Source organism: Ptychodera flava, chromosome 21 (genome assembly GCF_041260155.1).
Source record: "Ptychodera flava strain L36383 chromosome 21, AS_Pfla_20210202, whole genome shotgun sequence".
In the NCBI taxonomy this organism is placed as follows: domain Eukaryota; kingdom Metazoa; phylum Hemichordata; class Enteropneusta; family Ptychoderidae; genus Ptychodera; species Ptychodera flava.
In genome coordinates, this window is record NC_091948.1 from 27,106,479 (window position 1) to 27,123,160 (window position 16,682).

Consider the following 16,682-nt stretch of genomic DNA (forward strand, 5'->3'; position numbering starts at 1 on the left):
AAATTTGAAATTCAAAATGGCCGCTACGGCCAAAATTAAATTTGTGACTTTCAACAACTACGTCTACCAAGGCGATGAAAACATTGTTTACTCCATGAAGTTCAAAATAAGCGCTCACAAGTGGTAAACCAGCAAAGTATTGTAAAAATTTGACAGTCAGTGTGTCCGCTAGGCGCATTCTACCTTAACATTGACTTTCAATAAACATTATATTTCAATTGATTTTTTTTCTTCGTGCATGCTGTTTTGAGAGGTTCTTAAGCTAAGTTTTGTTGACTAATCTTTCGATTTGTTTCAACCACCTTTTTAATTATAAAAGATAGAGACTAGCATCAGAAATCGACAACTTTGTCACTTTTGACAACAGATACCGACAATTTTTAAAGGTTTTGTTTGAATATGCCTCATCAAATGTATGCGGAAGGGTCTGATGGGAGTTGGTAGATGCATCAGGCGAAACAGATGCAGAATTATAAACATGTTTGGGTTAAAGGGACAGAAGCTTGTGGCAAGTATTCTGTTCTGTATATCAGCTACCGTGTCTGATCCTAATCCGTTTGTCATGCCGAATTTCGAGTATTCCTTTTGTCAACACAGTTTGTATGTGTGTAGTGATCATTGTTTATTGTTTATAAATTTATTCTACTCCGGACTTGAATACAATTTTCAACAAAAAGAATGTAGATTATACTCATACAGGTTGTGTTGATATGCTAAATACTTGGCATTGAATTACAGTTTAAGGATTCAATGCAGAAAGTGTAGGGAAACCACAATACAAACATTCTGAAAAAATAGCCGAAAGATACAGCTTATTGAGCTTCAAATATAAACTATATAATTTAAATTTTCCACTACAGGAACGGATTAATGTTTTTGTTGTTATGGCCTCGGTGCAAATATTATCAGGTAGATCATTGCTCCAGCGCCATAACTGAATCTTGATAAAAGGTAAATTTTGAAACATGAATGTGAGAAATATTCTGTTTTGGTACACTGAAAAGAAATAAATTACTGCCATCAAAGAGGAGGCATAAAACCGTGCATGGTAGACAAAGATAAAAGAAGATTTCTTCTTTATCTGCAGACCCTTGGGTTTATCCAAACTGCCATTTACAAACATGAGTGTCTCTCGTGCATACTCACTTATACTTGTTTACGTTGTTGTGTGTTTAAAAATCCTATTAAAATTGTCGCATTGAATAAACACGCAATTGTATGGACATACGTCAAGGAAATTTCACGGCAATTTTAGGAAAAACGACGTTACATAGTAAAACGCGACAATTCTGACCTCGCACAGGTATAGATGGAATTTACAGAGAATGATAAATGTTCACCAGATATGTAGTGATAAGGTTCCTCGGAGGACCTTGTATTTGTCTAAGATTCCTTTTGTATTTACGCGCGTTTTATATCGGACGCAATCTGGCAAACCTTCCCTATCGCGCAGGTGTTTGAGTAGCAAAGTGCGGCTGTCCGTTCCCTGCAAAACCACACTGGAGCAGAGAGATATAAACCATCGGCGTCAACTGGAGAAAATTGAGCCTGATATTTAACCCGGTTTTCTCTTTCAGTCCATTATGATCTGAAGTTTTCGGAGATCAACCTCTAACAAATTGTTCCCGCTTCTTCGCCATTAAAACACGTCAATCTGGATGAAATATTAATCCCTTTAATTAGCAAAGTGATGATATGCGTTGGGTATCGCCGCCGGCCGGAGTGTCCTGTACTCAGATGAATGGAAATCAACTAATCGCTCTATGCATAGTTTGGTGTAGAGTTTCTCGGTTGCTGTACTTAGAACTGGTGTGTACGCTGTATGGTTGCAGGCAAAACCTACTCTCTCGTGTCGCGTTTTTGAGTCTCACAACTTCAAATTTCATTATCTCCTCCACTGTCCCTTTCACCAGCCATGGACAAAATTATAAGAGAGACTCATGACGCGGTAGAAAGTACCAATAATCTTTCAACATAATTTTCTAACCCACTTTACCCAACAAAATGATGAAGGGTAAAGTCTGTGAAGATGCAGAGATTGGATCAAATTAAAAGGTTTTCATTTTCTTGAAGACACTCTAGTATTTCAAAGACAGTTTACAACGATTAAAAGTAGATGAAAACAAACTACAATATATTCTGAGAATGAAGCGCCCGGAGCTTTCGGGCATACGCAAAACATAATTGATGGAGTGCGTGGTATTGTAACATATTATGTAAGCTTGAAAGTGTAATACGTCGGGCTCACATTTATACGGCGAACGATTTATGTATTTCCCAACTGGAATGCGTTTGCTAGCAGATACGCGTTGTCAGATTTTACACGAATTTGAGCCGCACGTACATGATAACATATGATGCCAACAAAGATTAAAACTGGTAGATTTATTCTTGAAAAAAAAGAAACGCATTATTTTGACCAGTGGATTGAAATGGGTTGTACGTTAGAGCAATCGTCATATTAGGCGGGCTGGCCACATATAATTCACCAATCGTTCCGTGGCAGTTATACAACTGTACTTAAAAAAGATTAACCAGAGAGGTTTGCTTTCAGTAAATAGGAGAACGTCTTCCTATAAAGCAAGATTTCGTGACAAGAGGTTCGATTACATCCTAAAAAGCAAACTCTACTGTGATAGATCGCTGCCTTGATCATCGTGTTCAGTACTCGATATGAATCTTCAATGTGGCCGAAGCGGAACAGAGCTTGCCAGCTCCTAACGGGCAAATATGCAAGACTAGGGCTAGGCAGATGACAATGCTGTGTTAGAGGGTTAAATACTAGTGGAACCGGGTCTTTGAAGATGCATAAATATATATGTTGACGTCATCTTCAAGTAGCCAGTGTCCACATTAAATCAAATCGAATAAAAAATGCACCTTAGCGTGGTGACAGTTGTTGGGCCAGGTTCACGGTTAACTTGCGAAAGAACTTAGAAAACAAAGACCGGCCAATAAGACTTAATTTCGGTGCAGACCATCGCATGGTTGCAAGCCGGAAGTATTTACGGTCATGAGGTCAAAGGTTATGCATCACGGTAATTACACAGCATAATAGGTCAAAACGTACGAAGTGTTATTAGAGTTTCAAAAACATACTATGAATAATCAGTAATTGTTCATGATCGTCTGTTTGCTGAAGACTAGGCGTTGCGTATTGATATCCTAGACCACAGCACAGTCCCACGAGTGTGAAGGGGCTGTGCCCAGACCCTTTTCTAGGGTTCTATGTTGACATATTTTATAAACATCATAACATAGTTCGTCGTTTTGACACATCCCACTTTCGGTAAACTGATCTCTCTGTAACTTCTAATAATATTTTTCATTAATTTTTGCTCCATGAAATATGTGCATTTTTACTACTCTTCTCCCTTACGTATGTTGAAATACTAACAAAAAGTCTTGCCAAAACACTGCATTGCGTATTATGTGACGTCAATGTTGACAAAGGAGTTATTGTCCAGACTTAAATTCAGTTTCAACAAAAACATTGTATTTAATTACACACATGCAGGCTGTTTCACGCTTAACAAATTTCACACACAAGGTGCTTCGGCATGGTTTTGGAAGCAGAAGAAGAAAATAAATTTTGCAAAATGAACAGAATACTGGAGAGTATACAGGAAGAGTCATAGTAATGAAGCTTTTAAAAGTCACATTGAGACAGTTTACATGCAACGAAATGACGAATGTGATATCTTGTCGATATCATTTCCTAATGATGTATAATATATACTTAATTGTTAATTTTTAAACAACTTTCGTTTGTTAACATAAACAATAGCAAATACGCACATCCTGGGTTGATGGCAATGCCATACCCGTCGGAAGATGGTCCCTTGATGAAAACATCAAGCTTGGAGCTTTTTTCCATGATTCAAAATACATTAAGTTTGTGAAGACCTAAACTGCAACTTCCTCCACTATTTTAATCCGTTTTTGCAAAATATCGCGCGAGTTATAAACGGCGAAAATGTTTTTGGTTTTTTTTCCGAAAAAGCGACTACAAAGCTAGAACATATGTAAAAATCAACCTTGGTGAACTGCCCTTTAAAATATAAATCAGAAATTATAACTTTCATGATACAATGGCGATAAAGTCCACTCACTTGTAACCTTTAAGACTGATGATAAAAAGTCACAAAGACTATATACGATTACAGACCAAACTCAGATAGGCCTTACAGTAGAATTTTCATAAAGGTGATATGCAGTTACAGTGCTGTTAATCAATTGAATCTCACGACGTGCTCTCTTTAGTCACTTCAAAGCTGTTCATCATGTTTTCCTTGTTGACTTAGTAATAAATTTTGGAGAGCTAGCCATTGGTGAAGGCACTTAGTAGCATATAGGGATGACGTTTTCAAAAGCTAACACGGGCGAAAGGTCGGGATCGTCTCCATTACTTGGCTTGGCAGCCTTCGCTCATGCGATACCATATCAGTGAAAGAGGTGTACCTTGCAGGAGGTTTGATAACGTTCAAGACACAGAGAATCAGGGATCGAGTGAGTATTCGATTAAGTTTATCCAATATCTCGGAAAGTTACACGTGTTTTCTTCCTGGTCCCCGATCAAACTCAACGTGAAATTTTACTAACAGCGAATGCTTAACATTTTCTTGATATCTATAGGCTGCATACTTTGTTCAATAATTTACAGCGAATGTTCACTTTCCATATTTTGCAAAACTTGTCTACACTCGACGATACGTCCGAAGCCAAGCACCTTTCTGCCTATGTTTTTATATCTCCGCTTTCATCTTACTACGTCCATGTGTTTCTATCTGTCCCACAATTTTATATGACTGAACGGCTATCTGTCTTCTGTTAACGTGTCTTGACATCTGTCAACTACTTTGTCTACCAGTCACCTATGCTATACACGTTTCTCTCTTTCTTATCTCATGTACACTACAACACAGGGTATATGTGTTTGATTCGTTCTGAGCCTATTATATAAAAATTTTGTCTCTGTTATCCCCGTTGTCGGGATAACTTGTGCTCTCGCGTTCCAAAGACACCGATTCCTCGATCCACAGACAAGTGGACAGGCTTGTCTGTGCGCGATCGTAGCACTCACTATCATGAAGGAATCGAGACTGCAGGCAGTTCGTAATAAATCGCCGAAACTTCGGTCACACAAATGGCAGATGATATCTGCGGTTACAACCAGGCAGTGGGGAAACTACTTAAACGCGTTTGCGAACGTCTACACAACTTTGAATTCACGAGCACGCATGTGTCAAAGCTTTCATATTGTATTCCAATATTGATACTCATCAAGTCTCCCGATGGTCGACGTAATTAGATGGCTTCTGTAAAGTGCTTCATCAAAGATTGATGGTAAATAATACCACGGTGTTAGGACCAAACCTATAACTTTCACCAAAACCAATAGACACAGGCATCCATTATAATCTGCCCTAGAAAGAGTCTCTGATGAGAGGCTTTTAAAGTTTTATGATGTTTTTAACGCTCCTTTCAGAGCGCTTCAATCAGGGCGAAGATGCACGGATGCAAGAAACGCCATGTATTACGGCCTTTTGGGGATGGTGCTTGTCAGCCATAGAAGACGCTCCCGCTAACAGTAATAGTATTTATAGTGGCACCGAACGATCCCACGGGGAGGTATTTCCCATTAATTGGACCATTTTTAAAATATTAGGTTTTATTTAATCAATATACATGTATTCAGTGATCGTAAAAGCGTAATTTTAGTTCTCCATTAAATCCGATGTAAACGACGCTTATTAATCACTTGAATAGAATGCCAGCTTAAAATTCCGCCTCGAAAACACCGTCTCACGCCTTGCATAGAGCTTCATACAAAAAGGCGCGATGCGCCATAAGCTAGATCAGGCATGCTTCTGCAAAGTACGTGATGATTTTAGTCGAAAAAACCTGTCAGGAAAATAAACTTTTATTTCAAAAAATTAAATACAGTAAAAAAATTAAGAATTGTGGCAATGTTCGAACTGAAGTCGACCCCACACTCGTTTGATTGGCTATGATGGGCAGTGCGCATGCGTATAGTCTCAGGGGCAAAGCTGATGCAATTAGCATTAAGGGCAATCATGTTATTGTAAATATTATTAGGCGACATTGTTGATGAACACATCAATATTGAAATGTTTCGACTGAAATGGATGAACTACCATAGAGTCCACAAACACAGCCAGGAATGGGTGCGCTGCATTGCTGCAACTAGTCAACGGTGAATCGTTGCTACTTCAAAGCTGTAAGTATCAATAGCCTGGATTTACTTTGTTCATTGGTTTGTACGGACTGTAAAGGTGTCAACGCTCTGGTTCCCGACGGGGTTGTATTCCAACGCTGTTGAAAAACTATTGATGAGTTAATCAGGCAAAAACATACTGGTGGATCTGTGCTTCTAAAATAAGCGGGCGTGACGGCCAGGTGGCTCAGAGGATAGAAAAAAGGCAATGGAGCCATGAAAGCCGACATATTGCAAATAATTGTGCAAATAACGTTGGTACCAGTGACTTGATTTTAATTGTGCATTTTGAGTCGGATAGTCATATAGTAGGTCATTTTTCAAACCCCAAAAGTGCCAGTAAAAGCCTCTAGCTATTTGGCATCGACTTTGCGGAGGTTTGGCGATGGATAAGGCACCTGGGCCTATAGCAGCCGGAAGAGGAGAGTGGAGGAGCTTTTGTAATGGGAGAAGGGCCAGCGGGGATCCTTAAAGGGAGCATAGAGAGGAAAACTGGTGAAATAGATGGAGAAATTATTCAGACGGGAGTGTAAGAATAACTGTTGTGAACAGGTGTCCTGTTGCTCTTCGGATTCTAAGTAGAAGTGTATATGAAACTTATTTTGCCACGTTAACGGCTAGTTAACGGCTAGCTATTATCCGTCTAATGAAATGTTTCGGTCTGGTCAGCCACGCGAATACAGGCATGGTCAGTACTTATCAACACCGAGTACATTAAAGCGCTTGACATTTGTCAGACCAGCTCTACATCATAAGGTAAAGGAGCAAACGTATTATTCTCGAATTAACACCTCCGCGAGACCAGCTCTGCAAGACTCTGCTACGCCAGCTCCATTAAATGTCAGCCCACATGGGCCGCTTCGATTATTTGTTTGTCAAATTAGAAATCGACAACACATCTGATCCAGTGGGCGTGACTCTTCAATTTGCATATGTTTTTTGTTAGTACAATTGTAAGAAGTATGTGTAAACTACTTACTGCCTATGTTTTAATTTCATGTGCTGTGGCACTGCTAATGACAGGAAACAGAAATGTCCTTCATTTCTCTCTCCGGTGTCATGGGAGCTTCGTGGTTCCCTTGATAACGAAAATTGTCCACAAAAACAATCAGTCGAAAAGAAATGTATCTTTAAACACAAAAGCGGAGTTCCGCGCATTCGTTTGTTTATCGGCAGAATATTACAGCGCACGCACGGCGCTCTCCATCGTCATCACGTATACCAGTCCTAAAACATGTCATAGCAATTAAACACAACTCGCTTTCACGTGGTTTATTTTAGCGACATACGGAAATGTTAATAATACGGTGTTAGTATCTGTGGCACCGTAGAAGACCAATTTATACTAGTATTATATAAATGCCATATTTCAAGGCGGGGAGATTACCGAGGGAATTCTAGCCGTTCTCGTTCTGAATTACACTCCATGTCAAAATTACTTGTTATAAACACAGCGAGAACAGGTTTTGTCTCCCCATTAGGGGAGATTTGTCGTTAACAATTTATCAATAGTATATTATAAGCTTTGATGCCGTAAGATTGAAAATCTCTCTTCTTCATACTTCCCCTCAGAGCTTTCCGATGATATTATCCCGATGTCTTAATAACGGCAAGCGCGGTCTAGGGCCTCACTGATCAAAACACGACGAATCTTACCTATACATCGACTTGTTTTTTCGCTCAAAGCGAGGTGACGGCTTCCATTAAAATGCATTAATGCGCGTATTTTACATCCCCTCTATAAACTTAACAGTCAATATCGTCCAAGTTGATAGGTATTCGCCGTAAATTTCTGCCAGATATCCAGTGCAAGCGGGGAGGGTGCTATATATCGGTGGACCGCTGTGGACCAACAATGCTGTTTGCTTGTTTGCTTTCTAATACTTCTTGTTTATTGCTCTAGGTGACCACGCGTGCGCCAGCTTATGCCACGCGTTCCTGATTAATTCCATGCGAAAGAAAGACTAATTCGCCAAGTTTAGCTACAAAATTCATTATTTATGGTCCAGTCCTAATTACTGTGGGGACATGTTTGTCCGAAGGTGTCTTATTTCGTAATCATAACGAAATAAAAATACGCCCCTATGATGATGTAGGATTGTAACAGCGCCTCGCGTCAACCCTCTATCTCGCATTGCCACCGTTGCAACGTTGCTAACTAAACTTATCACGTGCATGTCTAAAAATTTTCCTAACTTCCAATTTGCAATGCAATGCAACAATAACATTTTCATAATGTTTGTTTTATCAGACAAACGTATTTTTCTTTTCTTCGAGTATTAGCCTTGCCAATGCAACGCATCGGGCAAAATATGCAGCATAATTGTCGACGAATGAATTTAGTTCGTAAATTCAACATTGAATTTACGCACATACCGACTAGGTTGACAAGTATTTCCACATAATTTTAGGAGTAGAACAAGAAACCCTAGGGCCTACTCTGAGGACGGAACAGAAATACTGGAAAATAAGTTACTACTAATAGAGCTAATGTAGGGGTTCAGAAATGACAGGGTAAAGATCTTGAACGCCAGGAGAAATGAATAATTATTCATTGAATATTGTTACAAGAAGATTTTCTGTAATTTTTTATACTTTCATTATTTTTGGTCCAGAAAACGAGTACTTCTTGCTGAATTATGTTGAAATGCAATTTGTAAAGAGTGCAATGTTACCGGCAACAAATTAATTCTAGTCAGGAACAAGAGTTCAACTGTTGAAAATAACATTGGACTTGACATATACAAGTGACAAGCTGAATTCAGGTATCTGACATGAATTTTTGAGCAGGAAAATGTATTGAATAGACAGTAAAAATATCGGAAAATAAGTCACAAGTTTCATCTAATGGGGCAGTAGGATTCATACCAGGAGCCGCCATTTTAATGCTACAATAATTTCGATACCACAAGTGTTCGCTTTCTTTTAATTCTTAATGAGGGCAAACAAACAAAAGGTTTTATTAAGGTAGTATGCTCCTCGGAAGTGAAAGACTACAACTTTTGCTCAAAATTTCCTCAAGGAATATTTCAATCATTCTCTTTCAAAATTAAGAATAAAAAGCGGGGGTCACCGTGCAAACTTTGGTACTAGAGAAATAAATAACTCAAGATTTACCGATATTTGAAATTCACAATGGCCGCCATCCCTGTCCCTGTGTTAACTCTATGGAGAAAAATAAAACTTTCGATTTTCGAAAAAACTAAGCCGGTGAAAAGTTTTCTTACACCAAGAGCTTTAAAATGAACCCCAAAAGTGGTATATCAGAAAAGAATTGGAGAAGTTTGAGAGTCCGAATATCTGTCTCCGAGGCGCATTCTACCTTAATAAGGAAGACAGAAATACCGCTCTGTCGCTATCAGGTCTTTCTCTCGGTATTTGAACGTTTAAAGACGTAAAATTTCTTTACTGTGTCGATACCGATATAGTTCAACAGCAAATTTCTATCTTTGAAAAAGGGAAAGTAATTCTGTAAACATGTTTCTGGTCACCTTAAATTTATCGACATTCGAAATTCACAATGGCTGATCTTCACTCTAGACGGAAAATTCTTATTTTCGAATTTTCACAACAATAAGACTGCGAAAACTTTATTTACTCTACAGGCTTTAAAACAGGTCTACATAAAAATCAGACCAAGCATGATTTTAAAAAATGATTCGCGAAAAATCTGTCTGCCTTCAAAGGCGCTGAAATAACATATGAGCACAGTCCGTATACATAGTAGACATACATACGCTCAATGTAGACCTGAAGGGGTCATCGCGCGTCGCCTCCGTGAGTGTAAACTGATATATCCGACTGCCGCCTATCGCAAAAATGACAACAAGTGGCCAAGGTCACGGCCACTTGCCCTTGAAAGTAAAACCCATTTATTCTGATTGTTGTGAGAAGGCAGAGTTGTTACTTAACAAGAGCTATGTAAGAGTTTAAGCGAGAGAAAGAGGGGACAGGCAGAGATGTAGAGACAAACAGACAAATACGAAGAGAGACAGTGTACATGCACATAGCCTGCATATTACGTTTCGATAATCTAGCCAATGAGACAAAATTTGAGACTGCTGACAATAATTTTCTAGTTTGCAGGTACAATTTAATCCCTTAAATTTGACGTTGACACGTTTTCGTTGGTTGAGCTATAGTGTTTTAATTTTCCACACGGAAAAAATAGTATCTCCCATTGACTTTTTTCAAATAACGGCTGGTTTTCAACGGTCCAATTCCACAAGGCTTTCAGTTAAATATGTCATTTATATTCAATAACATGAGGAAAGTGAGCCGCGAGCTTGGTTTAATTGCACCTGTTAAACTCAGATTTAAGTATATATGGGAAGACCACTATTATATCGACAATACCTCAACTTATCTATGTGAATCATGTAATTCACGACCGTTGTTCTTATTATATCGTAGCACTAATTCCACCAGCAACATAAAAAAACACAACAGAAATGTAGTCGAAATCTTGTATATTAACAAAGCTTACGGTAGGCAACGAAATTCTCGAAAGACATCGACAAAAACATTTTATTTTTATCGATAGAAATCGCCTCGAGATTATTTCCCGATGCTGTGGCGTCTCTGTATCCTCAATTAATTATCACCTTTTTACTGAGGAAAGCGGATACACGAGATATAATGCAATGACGTGTGAATTAACTAACTCCAGCAGCGTTGAGAATTGTCGACGTTTTTTTCTCAAATAGCATCTTGTGTTGCACAGCAATACAACAGGAATAACAAGTACGCCATCAAGAATTCCTTCGGAAAACAATGAAAAAAGTTAAAATAGCAGTTCAAACATATACGTGAAATAAAAATAACACTAACGATATGATAGGATTCCCTACACAATAAATCTTTGAAGACGGGAGATAGTCATTATGCAAAATGTGTCGGAAACTCCGATTGTTTGTTATTTGAGTTCAAAAGGATTTAAATCTCTATAGAAGACAGTCATTACGAGCTGCGATACGCTTACCAGGACGATCAGAAAAACACATTTATTGTCACTTCCAAACCTATAACGCATTCCAACTCAAATTTAATTTTTTAAAACAGAATAAGCAATTTCTGCTGCGCATAAGGCTAGGATGGTGCGCACTTTAGAAGAATTATGAGAAAAAGTATTGTGTGACAGATATGCAATGACGGAGAGGTACGATTAGATTTTAACATTGACGTGGAAAAGAGAGAATACAGATTATATATTTATATTAAGATGACGACGATGACGGTAAATCGTCATCATCACTGCCATCATAATTGTTTTCTATCATCATCATCATCATCATCATCATCATCATCATCATCATCATCATCATCATCATTAAATCGCAGTGTTTCTTCAAAATATATATTCTTCTATAAGTCTTTGCTAAAATAAGATTAATACTCTTCAAAAAACTTGAATCTGTACTTTTAGAGTGTTTTTTTTTCCTCGGGGTCGACAACCATACATGATTCATTAGAGAGAGGTTTCAAACTGAATTTTATTTTCTTCGACACACAAAATTCAAGGCAGTGAATCTGTACGAGTATACAATGCATATCTATGATGCGATTTTATATTGGCTGGACGTGCCGCGGATTGAAAGAAAAATATCGGATTGTTAAACAGTTTTAATGCTGATAAAAATTACCAATGTATGCAGGAATGGTTTCTAGAAAGTACCTTATCTGTATCAGTCTGCCAATTTTTCGTGTTCATGGTGTGTCTTAACATGACTTGCTTTGAAATATAACTATTAATTATTCATTTCCTATGGAAACGGGTTAACTTTCCGGAAAATATCAGCGACATTGTGACCTTACTGCTATTCCGTACCTATGATGCATACTTAATGGTGCTGTAACTTCATCGGGGCAAATCTACCGGAAAAAAGTTTTAACGGTTTGATCAGATTCGGAGCGAACAAAACATTAACAGAAGAACCTAAGCGAACTTGTGTTTTGGACATGCTACATTTTCGTCCTGCATGTTCAGCATCGACTTAATTCGGCGTAAGTAATCACCCACGTACTGAATCTCATTTGTTTTGGCCACGATTACTCCAGATACAATCCATATTTATCTTCAGTTCACATTAAATAGATTAAATTTTGATGGCTCCGGGATAATGGGCGGATACAGAGCGCGACAACGAGCTATTTTTCGTCAAGAAAGGCATTTAATACCGTTTTTGTCTCGCTTGTAACAAGCAATTTGGTCTTGTTTCATTTAAGCATCTGAAACATTTCTTGACTGTTTCACAGAGCCGATTAAGATATTCCCGTAACGGCTCCTTCATCTTGAATATTATTTAGGCGATATATTATTAATGACAACTTGCTTACATAAATACACTCCATGTGATGTACGGTTCCCTTGATAGTTTACATTGTGTTTACATGTATGTATGTATGTATGTATGTATGTATGTATGTATGTATGTATGTATGTATGTATGTATGTATGTATGTATGTATGTATGTATGTATGTATGTATGTATGTATGTATGCTCACGTACACACACATATATAGGAATATATATATATATATATATATATATATATATATATATATATATATATATATATATACATATTCATTCGAATTTTACATTTAAGAAAAATACTTATCTGTGATGTCTCAATAGCGACAGTTTGTTGTAGAATACATTGAACGATATTGAACGTGAAATAATCGGTTAACATATTTTTTTTATATAAATTTATTTTTTCAAACTCTTATGCTCTTTATATATTATTGTTGTTGTTTTATGCTTATATTTTCCGGACTCTTTATTGAGCCTTGAGCCTATATAGGTCCCGTGTGGTGTACGATGCTCAGTATTACTGTATCTCTGTCTCTGTCTATCTGTCTGTTTGTCTCTCTCTCTCTCTCTCTCTGTCTGTCTGTCTCTCTCTCTCTCTCTCTCTCTCTCTCTCTCTCTCTCTCTCTCTCTCTCTCTCTCTCTTGAATTATGCTCTGTTGTCATTTCAAAAATCGACTACTGACCACTGATGGATTTAAAAATATGTGAATCGATATCCCTCGTTGAAGGAATAATGTTTTATTCGGTTCTTCCCATCGTGGCTTTGACTCTCCCAAATCGAAACATCTAATTTTGTGCGAGGTACCACGTGTTGAGGGTGTCACTATCCCGTACCGATGTCATTAAGCAAACGCTCGCACCTGAACTATCATAATCACTGCGTGCGCCCCTTTTCGCTGAAAGGAACGATCCACATTATAACCTTGATCAACACTGACTATCCCCAGCCTCAGCTATAGAGTGATAAAGACAGGAAATGATTAGTTTGCTAGATTTTCAGTTTTTATGTAAGCATTACCGCTGGAGTACGACATAGAAAGGAGATTGATGTGTTCGGTTCCCCCTAACGTTCACAAATACTTTATGAATCATAGGCATTGATAAAGATACAGTGTATGGAGTCTCTACTGTTGAGTCAATTTAGCTTCAGGTGTACATCTCCACAGATTGTTGAATGTACGTTAAATATAAAACTGTAACAGGCCCACAGACACGCTTGCCGCATCAATATTAAAATTTAATCTCGGGAATGAGTTTGAGTTGTGTATTTTCCTTCCTTTGGAGGTTAAATACGAGTGTTTGGTCGCATCTGAACCACTTAAATATACATGACTATAATCATGTAACGGCTGGCTACATTTATCTGGGGGTATTTGCTAAGCACATACATTTTCCAACTCATTTAAAAGAAAGGCATGTTTCATTAAATTAGTAAGTTTCTATTAAATTTAGACACCTATTCCAGCCTTCCAGCTTAACCCCATTACAAGAGGAAGTTGTATACGGAGCGCTTTGGACTAAACGGCGTATTAACAAGGTAGGGAATCAATTACCCGACTACCAATTCGCCTTCGATATTTTTCTAATTTATCTTGTGTTAGTCAAAGTGTACGGGCTTATGGTACAACATAATGGGAATTAAGTATTGAATAGAAACCGGTTGGATTACCTTCAACAAATCCCACTGCAAAACACTCCGTATCCCCCCTAAATCCAGTTTAGCGTAATTAAATCGACTTGGAGCAGATTGCATTTTACTGCAGACTTCAAATAAATTCTTGCAGCTTAGGACTGAATACGCGGGCGAGCCTGGCTGTGTGAAAACGGTGTCTCGTCAAAGATAAAGATTTTCTTCCAATCACTGACTTACATTCTAGGCCATCTGCTGCGAGACTTAAGACCCTTGGATGTAATGAAATTGTATAAGTAAGAATGCATGATACGCACAGCCTAGGTATTTGTATGAAGAATTTATACGTGGTTCTTAACTAAATCTCCACGCCATTAGATAAATTTGAAAATGTATAAATGTTGTTAATACCCATCTCCGGCGAATTCCCTCGAAATTAATACTCGACCCGCAAATGCGGCTTAGTTTTCTGACAGTGACGGCTTATAAATTGGAATTACATTTTACATGTTCATGGCGGCTGTCGAGCGCGCGGTGTAGGCTGTGCGTTCCCGCCAGAAATGCAAATCAAGGCGGCAGGTATATCGTTTCCAGAACACAATCGAAGAAGAAACCAGAAAAACTTGCGAAGTTTTCTTCGGGAAAGTTTCAGAAGCTGGAAGCAACACTGTTTTGGGGAAAATTTGAATTGGTCTTGAATATCGAAACTTAATTAAATGAGCGACAATTTTGAAACTATCTAAATTTAGAAACAGGTTGGTGGATATGTAAATAAAAAATGTCACGCCTAAAAACTAATTCATATTAAAAGATAAAATGTTTGGCAGCGTAGGTCGACTGCTAACAATTTGAAAAAGTATCCTTAATGAAACAGAGTTATTTATGTCAATTTATGACATTATTATTAAAATATACACAAATGCACATTACCTTAATATTAATTGAATAATATTTAATATCTAATAAATATTAATGTTTCATGGCTACCATTGTCGACTCAGAAACTAATTGCTTTGTTTTCACCAAACTGAAAAAAATGTCTCATTCAAGATGTCATAACGACAAGCGATAGGACTTAAAAAATCATTTCATTTGTGACAGGCCTTGGATGCTAGCCTAAGATTTGAAAACCTTTATCAAAGCAAGTGTGATAGGTATCCTCTGTACATATAATGACACCGTAGTGACGTTATTTTTGTTCTGTAAAACAAATGCATTCTGATTGTCCCTTCTCAAGCATGTTGAAATATGGGGTATTATCACACACCCATGCCAATGCCTATATCGCTCCATCCTGGTGACGTTTACTGTAAAACATTAAAGGTGATATTTTTCGGTAAACGTCGAGATATGCTCGATAAACGTCATCATTTCCCGAGCTACATTTTCCAATTAAAAGTAAATGAAATAAACAAACAAAATGGATGCCGCTCTCCGCCTACGATACGATGTTGCCGATCTAAAAATTTGAAGAGTTTTCAGGAACAAGTATACTTTGGTTAACTAAATACAGTAATAAAATGTCTTGAATCCTCTAGTAATATCCTCTCATAATGTTGCATGGACGTTTTCGTAATTTTTTAAACGATATCCATAGAAAATTTAAGGGTCGCACAGCACTGTCTACTTTTACAGTGAGCGCGTGACAGTGACGTTGCGCGCGCCACATCTGTTAACATGGCTACCCTCAGGCTGAACAAACAAAATGACGGTCGCTCTAGTTATCCACTCCGCACCGGCGCTATCGAAATTGAGAAAGTTTTGAAGCAGAGGACAATTTTGGGTTGATAACGATTGTGATAAGATATTGTGCCGTGGAAAGTTCTTTCCGTGCTACTTTTTTGAGTCACGTTATAGTCTCATCTCGTTCTGGAGGAATTGTTGCGCGTCGTGGTGTTGATTTCTGTGGAAACCTCGAATAGTTTATGAAGCAGAATACAAGTGAAAGCCATAGATTTAGGGTTTTTTGTAGCATTTGTAAAATTCTTCGCCTTGTGTCTGACGCTGCACAAATAATGACATCCATGCATATACGACACAGGAAAAAGCAATAATGGGTAATTATTAGCTTTGTCAACATTATGCATTGTACACAATATGCACAGTTATTGCCTGTATATATTTGCAGACTATTTTGACAAGTTGGACACTAAGAATTCGACTTGATTGTTTTTGAGTAGATTAAGAAACTGTACTTGACAGGCAAAACAAAAATATCTGAATGTTCATGGAACGTTACACACAACGGGGCTTTAATAATGTCCTTGTCTCTTACAAGGTCTGAATTCCTTTTTGTGGTCAAGTTCAACACCAATAGAAGCACTCACAAGACTCTATCTTCATGTCCCACATATCTTGAAAGCGTAATAATGTATTTTCTAACTTTTGCGCATGATATATGCATATGCTGATTTGGAATTTTCAATATTGTGCATGCTCTTTTTAAGAAAACTCTAACCTTTGTTGACAATGCAAGGTTCAAGTCAAAAGTCCCCA

General features: G+C 37.8%; 1 protein-coding gene across 1 annotated transcript in view; it reads left to right on the forward strand.

Annotated features, from left to right (window-relative positions):
• Window positions 1-6,122: 6,122 nt before the first annotated feature.
• LOC139121878 (SKI family transcriptional corepressor 1 homolog-B-like) overlaps window positions 6,123-16,682 on the forward strand; it is a 43,609-nt gene continuing 33,049 nt past the window's right edge. The window contains exon 1 of the mRNA XM_070687143.1: window positions 6,123-6,241. The gene's annotated coding sequence lies outside the window, so the exon portion shown is untranslated. The remainder of the gene's footprint in view (window positions 6,242-16,682) is intronic.